Here is a 12,725-nt window from a genome sequence, read left to right as displayed (position 1 = left end):
CCTTTCACTACTTGGTGTGGGGCTGATTCTGGGGGAAATCATAGTGGGAAAAGGAACGATTAAACTTCCCTTCTTTGCATGCTGTGGTCTCAGTCTACATTGCACCGCCATGATTACTTTAAAGATTGGATGCTGGACTTGCTGTGGGGTTAGTTTTTGGGACTGACTCCAACCTATGATCCTGGGACTCATGGTGTGACTCTTCTGTACACTTTTAACTAGGATTTTCAAGGCTAGAAAAGGCTAGAAAGCTTTGAAGCTGGGAAGGCTTCTCACAATTTTATCTTTCAAATTGGTTTCTCACAATTTTATCTTTCAAATTGGTGCCTACTATGTGTCAACGACATTTTGGAAAATCCTTTCCGAGACCATTCTTCAGGCTGCATATTCTCAAAAAGTTTCCCTGGCCCAGTCCTAAGAAAGTGGATTGGACACTACAGGCAGAGATGGAATTGTATACAGTCCTTGTTTAGTGCCATGTTTTAAGGGTGCGATAAAATGAACAGGAAACGCAGAGGCTTTTATTTTCACTTGACGCATCTGAAGGAAATTACCCTCCATTAAACTGTTATCGGAAGCAGACATCCACATGAGACATTGCTGTATAAAATGAAGCCTCAGCTCATTTAGGCTGACCCTGAGATAAAGCCACACCATCAAAGTGCTATCACACCATCTGAACTGGCCAAAAAGGCTGGGCATGTACTTTACACTCAGACTCAAAATATTACAGCAATAGAACAGCTGACATATCCAGCGCATGCTCAGCTCAGGAGTGAGGAACAAGGGTTTAAGATCCATCACAAGAGGAAAAGGTTCCTTTGCCAATCAGCCAAGAAGGGAGACACAACAGGGCTGATAAATCCTACATGTCGTGGAGCTCTAGTCTCCTTCTTCTTCACTCCCAGCCCCCACACTCAGTGTTCAAAGTCTCCCCTTGGGATCAGCCACCTCCCCCCCCCCCGAAGAATACTCCTGGGAATGATAACATAGCATCATTCCCAAGGGTATTTTATTCCCAGGAAAGCCACAAGATTGCTGCAGCCAGCAAGATGATGCTTGATGTGGTGGGAAGCTTTTAAAAAAGGAAGTGGGGAGCAGGAAAGGAAAAGGAAAAGCACTTTGACTGCCCCATATTAAATCATCAGAAAAGAAGAAGTACATAAGTAAGCGAAAAGGACATGGATTTGCATATAATATGAAAATGTATATGTATAGATGTCAATCCAGATATAATTAAAGGTAAAGGGACCCCTGACCATTAGGTCCAGTCGTGGCCAACTCTGGGGTTGCGGCGCTCATCTCGCTTTATTGGCCGAGGGAGCCGGCGTACAGCTTCTGGGTCATGTGGCCGGCATGACTAAGCCGCTCCTGGCGAACCAGAGCAGCGCACGGAAACGCCGTTTACCTTCCTGTCGGAGCAGTACCTATTTACCGTATTTTTCGCTCTATAGGACGCACTTTTTCCCCTCCAAAAATGAAGGGGAAATGTGTGTGCGTCCTATGGAGTGAATGCAGGCTTTCGCTGAAGCCTGGAGAGCGAGAGGGGTCGGCGGGAACTCCCGCCGGGCTCCCAAGGCTTGCGGATAGTGGCCTCCAAACCCGACCTGGTTTGGAGGCTGGTGGTGGGGAAAGCAGCGCTTCTCCCTACCGCCATCCCCACAAGCTGGGGGACAGCAGGGAGGTGGAGCGCCGCCTTCCCGCTGTTCCCCAACCTGGTTTGGAGGCTGGCAGTGGGGAGAAGCACTGCTTTCCCCACCGCCAGCCCCACAAGCTTGGGGGACAGTGGGGAGGCGGAGCGCCGCCTTCCCGCTGTTCCCTAACCTGGTCTTTCGGGCTGGTGGTGGGGGAAAGCAGCGCTCCCCCCCCGCCAGCCCCAAAGAGCAGGTCAAAAGGAACCCAAAGCCTCCAGAGCCCAGCGGGAACTCCCACTGGGCTCTGGAGGCTTTGGGTGAACGCACCTTGAACGCACAGAACGCACCTTGTTTTAGAGGGGGAGAACAAGAATTTTCCCCCCCTGTTCTCCCCCTCCTATGGTCCGGTGCGTCCAATAGAGCAAAAAATACGGTATCTACTTGCACTTTGACGTGCTTTCAAACTGCTAGGTTGCCAAGAGCAGGGACCGAGCAATAGGAGCTCACCCCGTTGCAGGGATTCGAACCGCCGACCTTCTGATCGGCAAGTTCTAGGCTCTGTGGTTTAACCCACAGTACCACCCGCATCCCCCAAATATAATTACTATAATTTAAATAAGAACACATCTCACCGCAGTGGAGGAGACTGGGGCAAGGTGGCCCCCATGCCTATTCAGGAGCTATTGATGGGCAACTTCAAAGCCTTTGTTCTCCTTTCTTATGGCTCCTCGTTTTTATTTAATTTCTTTATAATTGTTTATTCATTTTAAAACATTTATATTGTCATACATTTTACAAATGTCCACCTCTTATACAATCTTTTGGACTTCCATCAGCTCCTCTGATGATCTCCCATTTTAATAATTTCTCCTGCATTTCTTAAATTCATATTACCTTCATATCATAACCAATGTCAACCTTTCGTTCAATAAGGCAATAGTTCAAATTGTTCCCCTTACAAAACTTCCTTTTTTTAAAAAAAAAAAATATTTATTAGAGTTTAACAAATACAGTAAAAAGTTTCAAAGATAATTAAAAAAGAAAAAAATACAATAAGAAAAAACACCAACAGTGCATCAAAACATTAAAAAAGAAAGAACAAAAACATTTAAAAGGCAAAGACATTTAAAAAAGAAAAAAGAGAAAATAAAAAACCAATATTTTCATGTCCTTATCTTTCATTTACTTCTTTCCTTGACTTCCTCACACCTCCCTTTTTTGTATTCTAGTTCAATTTAGTTGTTTCAGCAAGTCCTTTTCCTCTTTCTCAAATTTAGTTCCATAATTTATCTTAACGCAATTTAGCTTTACATTTTACACCTTTACCCATTATCACTATACTTACTTAGTTCTTTATAGCGTTTCTACTAAAGCCCTATAACTTACTTCCAGCATCCTTCTAGCATTCATTAATTTTACAGTATTTCTGTAAATATACTTAAAATTTTTCCCAATCTTCTTCCACCGACTCTTCTCCCTGGTCTTGGATTCTGCCGGTCATTTCCGCCACCCCTTACAAAACTTCCTGCAAACCTACAAATGTTTTGAATTCTTCCTGTTTATCAAGTTCTGCATAGTCCATCAGTTTCATCCTCCATTCTTCTTTCGTCGGTAATTCTTCTTGCTTCCATTTTCATGCCACTTAGATCCTTGCTGCTGTCATTGCATATAAGAACAACTTACAATCATTTCTATTTATATCATCTCCTACAATGCCTAATAAAAATGCTTCTGGTTTTTTAATAAATGTATATTTCAACATTTTCTTCATCTCGTTAGATATCATTTCCCAGAAGTTTTTATGGCTCCTCATTTTTAAACTGGACTTGGGCCAGGCTGCCCTTCAGATAGAGGTCTTCTTCAGTTAACGGATTGTCATCTGTAAAGCAGGACGCAATGGCACCATCCATGGCCAGTCTCATGTGATATGAATGCAAATGTAATGAAAGAGTTTGATGGGACTTGGAAATAATTTCAAACCTTCTGGTTCCTTCTGAGATTTACTTGTACTTCTGTAATTAAACTCTTCCCTGCCCTCGCTCTTTCCACCGCAAGTACCAACATTTGGCCTAAAGCATAAGCAATTAAATTTTTTTTCTTGGTTAACCCAATGCAATAACTTCTCCAAACAGGCCTCCAAAGGCTATAAGTTTCACATGTCCCTTCGTAAGCTAATTTAACTTTGGTTACTTCATTGTATATGCACAAACACTGCCCTACATTGGTTTTACTAGCCCCTTCCTTATGGACACTGCAAAAGCAATCACCCTTTCTTGCATTTCCCCCCAGGTTCCCCCTCTTTTATTTGTCCCCAGCTTCTCATAAAATAATAGCATTAAAACAAAAGCTTGCCGTGCTGCTTTATCTAAATTGTTTTTCTTTCGTTACCCATATTTTTGAGGCAACAAGTGAATAATTGGTTTCCACGAACTGGAAAATCATGCAAAATTCATGGGCCCTATTCTCCACTCCAGCAACAAACTTTATTTCATCTGAAATAAAAATGGGTTACATATAAGAGTTCATTTCGCCTCTGATTGCTTCTAGGTTCAGAGTTTCTTTGCTGGGGTGAAGTCATAAGAAGTAATTGGCTTGCAGGAGTTCATATTTATAGTATGCAGTTTGAAGATAATTGAAAAGAAAATACACAGGTGGAGTGTAGCTTGGGAGAAGATGCCTCAGAATATTTGTGATAGGAAATACGGATCCAGCAAGATTGATCTGAAGGTCACTTATGGTGACATTTCAAATTAGGCTTGTTAATCCATTTGTAGGAACACAGGAAACTTAAGATGTCTTCTAAAGGTTGTATTGTTACTTATCTCATTGGCTTGGGGGTCGCATAACTCCATACCCTCTAACAATTCTCTGATGAAAATAGGGACATCCTAAGGAAAAGTGGGACATTCTGGGATAATAATAATAATAATAATAATAATAATAATAATAATAATAATTTGTTATTTATACCCTGGCCTTCTGGCTGAGTTTCCCCAGCCACTCTGGGCGGCTTCCAATCGAGTGTTAAAAACAATACAGCATTAAATATTAAAAACTTCCCTAAACAGGGCTGCCTTCAGTTGTCTTTTAAAGATAAGATAGCTACTTATTTCCTTCACATCTGAAGGGCGGGCGCCACTACCAAGAAGGCCCTCTGTCTGGTTCCCTGTAACCTCACTTCTCGCAATGAGGGAACCGCCAGAAGGCCCTTGGCACTGGACCTCAGTGTCTGGGCTGAACGATGGGGGTGGAGACGCTCCTTCAGGTATCCAGGACCGAGGCCATTTAGGGCTTTAAAGGTCAGCACCAACACTTTGAATTGTGCTTGGAAACGTACTGTGAGGCAATGTAGGTCTTTCAAGATTGGTGTTACGTGGTTCCGGCGGCCACTCCCAGTCACCAGTCTAGCTGCCGCATTCTGGATTAATTGCAGTTTCCGGGTTAAAGGTAGCTCCGCGTAGAGCGCATTGCAGTAGTCCAAGCGGGAGATAACTAGAGCATGCACCACTCTGGCAAGACAGTCCGCAGGCATGTAGGGTCTCAGCCTCCGTAGCAGGTGGAGCTGGTAGACAGCTGCCCTGGATCAAATCAGAAACAGGGATGACGTCTGTAAATCTGTGACTGTCCTTGGAAAATAGGGACACTTGGAGGTCTGGGTCGCTCGTATTCATAACTGAAGGTACCTGCAATAGAAGCTTCTGCATGCAAGCTGATGCTGAGCCACTGAGTTACAGCCCTTCCCACATTTAGTTTCTAAGAAGGAAAAGCACTTACTTGCTATCTGGAGGGTTAGTACCTTTTTGCTACTTGCTACTTATAAACACCATGCTTTGGATTGTATGGATTACTGTGTGCGAGGCTGATAGATGGATGCCCTCCCTTGTGACAAGGGGTTTGACCTGGAGGAAGGTTGTTTTGCCCCTTCCAACAGTCTTATAACACACACACACACCCCCCTCAATCTTTTGCGGCTTCCCCAGTGGTTTTCAAATTATGTTCTGTGGAACCCTGGAGTTCCTCCGAAGCTTATTGAGAATCCTTAATGAGAAGATCAGAATTGCTAAGCAAGTTATTCCAAAAGGGCTATCACTATTCATCATCTCCTGCAATGTGCATCTGCAGGGAATGTGGGGTATTATTTTATAATTCTATTCCAGGGCATGCACTCTGTTTATATAGGGTGAAATCAAGGAAGCCAGTAGCCAGGATGAACTGAGTGTTCACCTAAAAAACGTCTCTGAATTATTCGCAGTATTCAGGATTCCAGTTATCTCTTCTCATTAAGCATGCTGGCTGGGGCCGATGAAAGATGCAGTCCAAAACATCTGGAAGGCACCACATTGGCTACCCCTGCCCTAGAGGGATGCTACAGAGATGCTCAATGAGTCTCCTAGGGGTTGAGAGGTGGTTTTTTTTTGCCTTGCTTGGACTTCAGAAAGGGAAGTTTGTCAAGTATCTCACAAGCCACAATAGAAGGTTGATAGGCCACGTGAGTCTGGCTTGGTGAGTCATAATGTATAGTGTGAGAGTAAATAGTGTTAGCAAAGTCACTTAAATGATGCAGGTGGAGACTGGAGAGAAAATAAAACCTAATAGCAAATAATAATAATAATAATAATAATAATAATAATAATAATAATAATATATTATTATTTATATCCCACCCATCTGGCTGGGTTTCCCCAGCCACTCTGGGCGGCTCCCAATCGAATATTAAAAACACAACACAGTGGTACCTCTCGTTGCGAATGGGATCCATTCCTGAGGTCTGGCTGTATCCTGAAGTTTACACTACTGGAGGTGCCACTTCTGCGCATAGCACGATTTAGCACTTCTGCGGTTTTTTTGCTTCTGTGCATGCACGCACAGCAGTAGACCACTTCTGCGCACGCAGCGAAACACTTCCGGGGGGGCCGGTAATGTAACCCAAAGTTCCACTGTACAGCATTAAACGTTAAAAACTTCCCTAAACAGGGCTGCCTTCAGATGTCTTTTAAAAGTAGGATAGTTGCTTATTTCCTTGACATCTGGTGGGAGGGTGTTCCACAGGGCGGGCGCCACTACTGAGAAGGCCCTCTGCCTGGTTCTGTGTAACCTCACTTCTCACAGTGAGGGAACCGCCAGAAGGCCCTCGGTGCTGGACCTCAGTGTCTGGGTTGAACGATGGGGGTGGAGACACTCCTTCAGGTATACAGAACCAAGGCCGTTTAGGGCTTTAAATGTCAGCACCAGTACTGAGGACACTGGTATAATTTGAGAAGAAAGGAACAGAGAGGTCTTGTCTTTCTTATTTCGGACTTTGTACATCAGAGGGAGACATTCAACCAATACAAGGGGGAAAACTCCCTCTGAACTACAGAACTAATCAGGACACATGGCACCCCAGCAAATTTATGCCCCTCTTCTTGGTTGCTAAGCAACACCTCCAGCCGTATCCCTTTTGGCTAGTTGACTTCAGCGCTAATGGAATTAACCCTTTAGTTGTGCCTGAATAGTGAATGAAGACATGAGCAGGGAGCATGGGAACGCGCATGCCAGTCCCACCTTGGCCTCCCCATGCCAAATTGCCCTGCCGAAGCCACCAAAGGGGGCTTCTTTGTGAGGACTTCCAACAAACAGAGCATTGGAGGACAATTGTGAGGGAAAGATAATGAGCATAATGGGAAACATTCGGAAACATTCTGAACTAGCATGCCTCCTTTTGTGCTGGCTTCGGAACAGAAGTTAAAACCCAACCTGTAGTTGCTACATGGGAAAGCAGCCTAGATAATCAGAGAATAAACTCTGCTAGTTTTAATTGCCACTAACTTTTAGTTTTGGGGGGTGGGGAATCCTACCATTTACTTTGAAGCAGACACCGAATGTTAGAAGAGGGTTTGCTGGAAGCTGACCTAGTTTCTAAGCTGCGCTCTCCAGGGGTACATGACAAGGGTTAAATATTGTGCTAATAAAGATTAGGAGATTACCAGAAAAGGAAACATTTTGCCTTGACCTGATTCGCAAGGAAATGCTTTTTCACAAGAATTTGTTTTGTTTTTTTAAAAGAAAATCCATACATCTTTAAATATACAATTTATTGGAATAAAAACAAGAAGAACCTAACTCAGGAGCATGAAGAATATAATAATGATTTTCATGAAAAATCCCAAGGGGGAACCTAACTAGTTCTTTTGGAGGATATGTGTCTGCTATCAGTATTCCACCCATCTCCCTGCTGGTTTTTATCTATTTTATTTAGTTAATAAAATGTATACGCTGCCTGATTGTAAGAAAACCTTTAGGCACTTTACAAAAACAAGGTCTAGTAAAAGAAACACATAACTGTGGGATGGGATTTAATGGGCAGGAGAGGATATTAATTGTGATTTATCCCTCCAGGTGCCCATTTGTGGGGGTTGAGTGGAGCTTTAATACCCCACCCTTGGCAGCAAAATTAAAAGCATAGAAATTAGACTGTAAAACCTTGTTTTGAGCAAGTCCAGCTATGGAGTGAGCTGTGGCTCTCCCTATCTCACCCTGCTTAACAAAGAATCAGGCAACAACTTGGGAAGTAAGTTTAAAAAGATGAATTACTCACTTATAATATTGCAATGGCAGCAGTAAAAACTATGCAGGGAAAATACTTACAGTATAGGTAAAGGTAAAGGTACAGCTTTTGGCATGTGCCTAAAGTTGGAGCAAGTGGAGGCATCTCTTGTATCCATTGCTGGTCAACAGAAGAGAGAGAGGAACAGGAAATATCATTTTCTCCTTCCTTTCCAGCAGCGGAGGGGAAATGACATCACACAAAGCCCTCCCTCCCAATTGTATTTCTATGGTTTGAGTATCTGAGTATCAGCAATGCAGTTCTGTTGTATTAACCCCTTCTCATGCTAACTAGCAAGAATATGAATGCTAGGTTTGGCTACTAATCTCCCACAATAACATGATGCCATTGTATTGCGCATTCCCACCCCCATCTCCATGCCAGTTCAGTGCACGTTGCTTCCGGCGGAGAGCAAAACACTGAATGTGGTGTCACTCTAACTACTGCAACAGTGCCATTCCTTCATTCAGGTTACTATTTTAGAATAATCATAGGCTAGTCCAGTCTTCTCCAGCCTGTTGCACTCCAGATGTTGCTCCATCACCCCTAGGCAACACGACCAATGGTCAGGTATGAGTCCAACAACATCTGGAAGACACCAGGTTGGGAAAGGCTGGGTTAGTCTTTCCCAGGAGGACTTAAAGTAGACTGGGAGGGCAGGGTAGATTCTAGAATGAAGAATAAGAGTGTTGGCTGCTGTGTGCTAGGAAGAGCCCAAATATTAAATTCTGCAGTTGTTCAGCTTGTGGGGCAGATACATACCTTTAGATATACCATCTCCATGATATTCTGGAATTCTGTGTCTTGCTCTCTAAATCTACTTTGGTATGTTTTTTACTTGTTCATTTGGTTCCATTGTTTGTAATTTTTGTTTGTAATTTTTGTGGTGCTGATTAGTAGGCAGGTGAGCCACCTGCTGCAAATCTCAGCTTGTGCCGGGATGCACAGTTTCAGCTCATGCTAAATTTGCAATCTGACTTCACTGGAGTGCAAAATTGGCTTGCTTGTCATAAGCTGCTAATACGAGCAAAACAATATAATACTTCTTTTTCTGGCTCAAGTGGAGGATTACAGTGGCTCAGAGGACTTTCTTCTTCTTCAAAATTTGCACTGTAGGTGAACAGCTGTTTCTAATGGGCAAACCTTGTTAAAAATCAAAGAGCATGGGTTGGCTTGTACTTGAGCACCACGTTTGCTTGATAACAAGCGGTCACACCTAGAGAGTTTAGTTGGTGAGGAGGAAGCAGCGGAGGATCTGTGAGTTGTTTTTGCAAACAGAGATTAGTAGCTCCTCTCCCCCCACCCCTCGCCGCCCCTTATTGTATCAAGATGGATTTTGAACCATAAGGTGAGACACACAATCTTATTGAACAGAGCTGCCATAATGTTTAACAATAGATTAGACAGATTTGCAGCAAATTATGCCAACGGCATACTCCATTGGATTACACACGGTCAATTAAATGTGCTTCCATTTGGAAAGAGACGGCTGCAGCATTAATTACAATATTTATACATGCCTGCAAGGAAGTTTGCCTAGTTATCATACCTTTGTGCCAAATAGAGCTGATAAGATTTCCACAAGTGACTGTACTGATGAAAAGAGCATCTTGTGCGAGCCCTTGGGAGAAATCAAAAAAGTTAAAAGTCTGCTGTTTCTGGCTGTCAAACACACACACACACACACACCTTTTCAAAACACTGTGTTGGAGAGGTAATGACTAAATGTTTCTGGAAGGGGAGATCTCAGAAGTAAATTCTGCTTAATACTGCAAGTTTTGGCCTACCTGAAGTAAAGGCCAGGAACACACTGTCAGCTGAATGCATAACAGAGAACACCTCTGAGGAAAATTAAGCTATCTTTTTTTCCACAATAAGGTGCTTCGGATTCCATTTCGAAAGGAAAGCATTTGCATTGTGTAATGGTTCTAGGGGTTGCTCGTGCGTAAGCCGGTGCAAACACCTGGCTGGGTTGCCTGAGTGAACCTTTTCTGTCCGGACAGCCACTCTCCCGTGGCTGTCTCAATCGCTGGCAGAATCCGTCAGTGGGCGTTTCTTAAACTTCTTCCAGCAAAGAAGCTCTTTGACGCCCAGTCTCCTCCTACTCTCTCTGCGCGGAAGCCTTCTGCGCAAGGAGGGCGTAGGCAGTGGCGGACCCCTACTCTCCCCGCTGGTCCCAGGCAAGGAGTCATGGGACCGCCTCGCCGCTTCCCCCATCTGCCCCCCTTCTCCACTGGTGCTACGCTGATTCTCTTCCCCAGAAGATGGGCTGCCTCTCCCAATCCCGGGACGCTCTCTGCAATCCCTCTGGATCTTGCTCTCTCCCTCCGGCACTGATGGCAGGTCCCTGACACATTGCAATGTAATTTGTATCAGTTTCTGTGGGGAACAGTATCAAAGGTTACCCTGTTCATAAAAAAAAACCATCCTGTTCATCAAAACAACACCCCAACCCTGCATAATCACCACTCTAGTAAATAAACAATAATAACATATCAGGCAGGGGTCCTAGAAACAAACCTTTATCTTTAAACGGTTTTATTTTCCACTGTTATTCTTCTTCTGTCTCTTCATGCGGTGCATTCTCAAGTGGCAGAAACGCTGGCAGTAGGCCTAATAGTAACAGGGTTCAAAAGACCACATTAAAGAGCTCTTCCTGTATATTATACATTATTGTGGCAGCACACAATCATATTTTTGGGTTCCTCTTCAAATGTAAATGATTTGTGTGGGAAACAATTATGTTTCCTTCCTAACAAATCCCCACCCCCATTGTGCCATCATGTAGAGCACTCGATGGCGTAACCGAGTTTTCTTACCATTTAATTACTCTGTGTTTTCAAAGATGTGCACATTGCCACTGGATTTCTCTGCATGTTTGAAGGCTTAAAGTGCTTTACAGTGGTACCTCGGGTTAACTACTTAATTCGTTCTGGGGGGGTCCGTTCTTAACTTGAAGCTGTTCTTAACCTGAAGCACCACTTTAGCTAATGGGGCCTCTTGCTGCTGCTGTGCCGCTGGAGCACGATTTCTGTTCTTATCCTGAAGCAAAGTACTTAACCTGAGGTACTATTTCTGGGTTAGTGGAGTCTGTAACCTGAAGCATATGTAACCCGAGGTACCACTGTATTGTCAAGGATTTCTTAAGTAGCAGTGAATGCTCTGTTCTCAGAGTGTTATAAACTTCTATGCAAAATTACACAACCTGTGTGTAAGTCCACATGGTACATTGCTTTCTCCCCTTTTCGAGATGAAAGAATTGTGAAGCTCAGTTGTATACGTGTATATCCTGCCACATGTTAGGTTGTATGTGTAACAAAGGGACTCTACTAAGTGTATGCCATTCTGCAGGCATGCCATTCTTCTAACTCTCCTCAACTTTGCCTATGCTTATTTCCCCTCCCAATTCCACTTACTCAAGCCAAGGCATAACCAATGTGGTACTTGGGATGTTGATGGACTCCAACTCCCATCAGTCCCAGCCAGGATGGCTAATGATCAGCGATGATGGGAGTTGTAGTCTAACAGCATGAACGCCTTAACAAATCAGCACACTGGAAAAATGGAGATGGATTTATACATCAAATTGCATGTTTGTACATGTAGAGGGTTGGTGGCATCCTTTTGTCTCACAAGACAATGGAGTGCACCTCTGAAACTGCTGGAGAATCACAGCGCCTGCTGTGGCTGCAGGCCTGGGCAGTGTGTTTGGACGTAAATGTATGCATGGCTGCAACTAAAGACTACAAACCTATACCCATTTACCTGCAAATACGTTCCTTTGAACTCAGAGACACTTAATTCTGAGTAGGCACATACAGAATTCTGCTGTAAAACCATTTGTCATCAGAAGCAATGCTGGATACAAAAAGATATCCACAGCGTTCAAAAAATTTCACAGACTCATCAAATTCCTATGTTCTTTCGTACTGCAAGAGAGAGGATTACTTTGGGTCAAGATTTATTTTGTCAGGAAGAAAGAATGCTCAAATGAGTTACATCATTGGTGTTTATTCAATTAAGATTTTTATTTTTTTTTACTCCCTGAAAATTGGAGCCACATTTAGCCATAGCTGTGAGTATTAAGGTCAGTCACACTGCACCATTTCACACTGGGCTAAGCATACAATCTCTATGAATAAGCTTTACATCCAGATTTGAAATTCAGTCCTCATGAACTATGCAAACTACAGTGTGCTGAAAACATTTCCTACCCGGGGGTTTATTAAAATGGGCATAGAGTTGCGCTAGAACACAACTGAGTACCTGGGCTATTTCCAGAAATATCGATGTGGCTTGCACATGGATCTTACATGGATCTTTCCCATGGATATTGTCCCTGTTGTCAGAGCCTTTCAACATATTACCAGAATGAGGTTGTAGACAGAAGTGGTAGAATAATGAACTGTACCACTTCTGACTGCACAGTGGAATGTTCCTTCACATTGAGAGGTTTGTCCATTGTATGTATCCTCCGTCTACTCTATGCAAAGTAGCTCTTCAGG

General features: G+C 43.4%; 1 protein-coding gene across 1 annotated transcript in view; it reads left to right on the top strand.

Moving 5' to 3' along the window:
• The window catches only part of GABRA4 (gamma-aminobutyric acid type A receptor subunit alpha4), a 71,691-nt gene that overhangs the window by 46,527 nt on the left and 12,439 nt on the right, over nt 1-12,725 (top strand). The window lies entirely within an intron of this gene.

The sequence above is a fragment of the Podarcis muralis genome, chromosome 9 (assembly GCF_964188315.1).
Source record: "Podarcis muralis chromosome 9, rPodMur119.hap1.1, whole genome shotgun sequence".
Classification (NCBI taxonomy): Eukaryota; Metazoa; Chordata; class Lepidosauria; order Squamata; family Lacertidae; genus Podarcis; species Podarcis muralis.
Note: the sequence above shows the minus strand (reverse complement) of the source record. Positions and strands in the feature narration are given on the sequence as shown.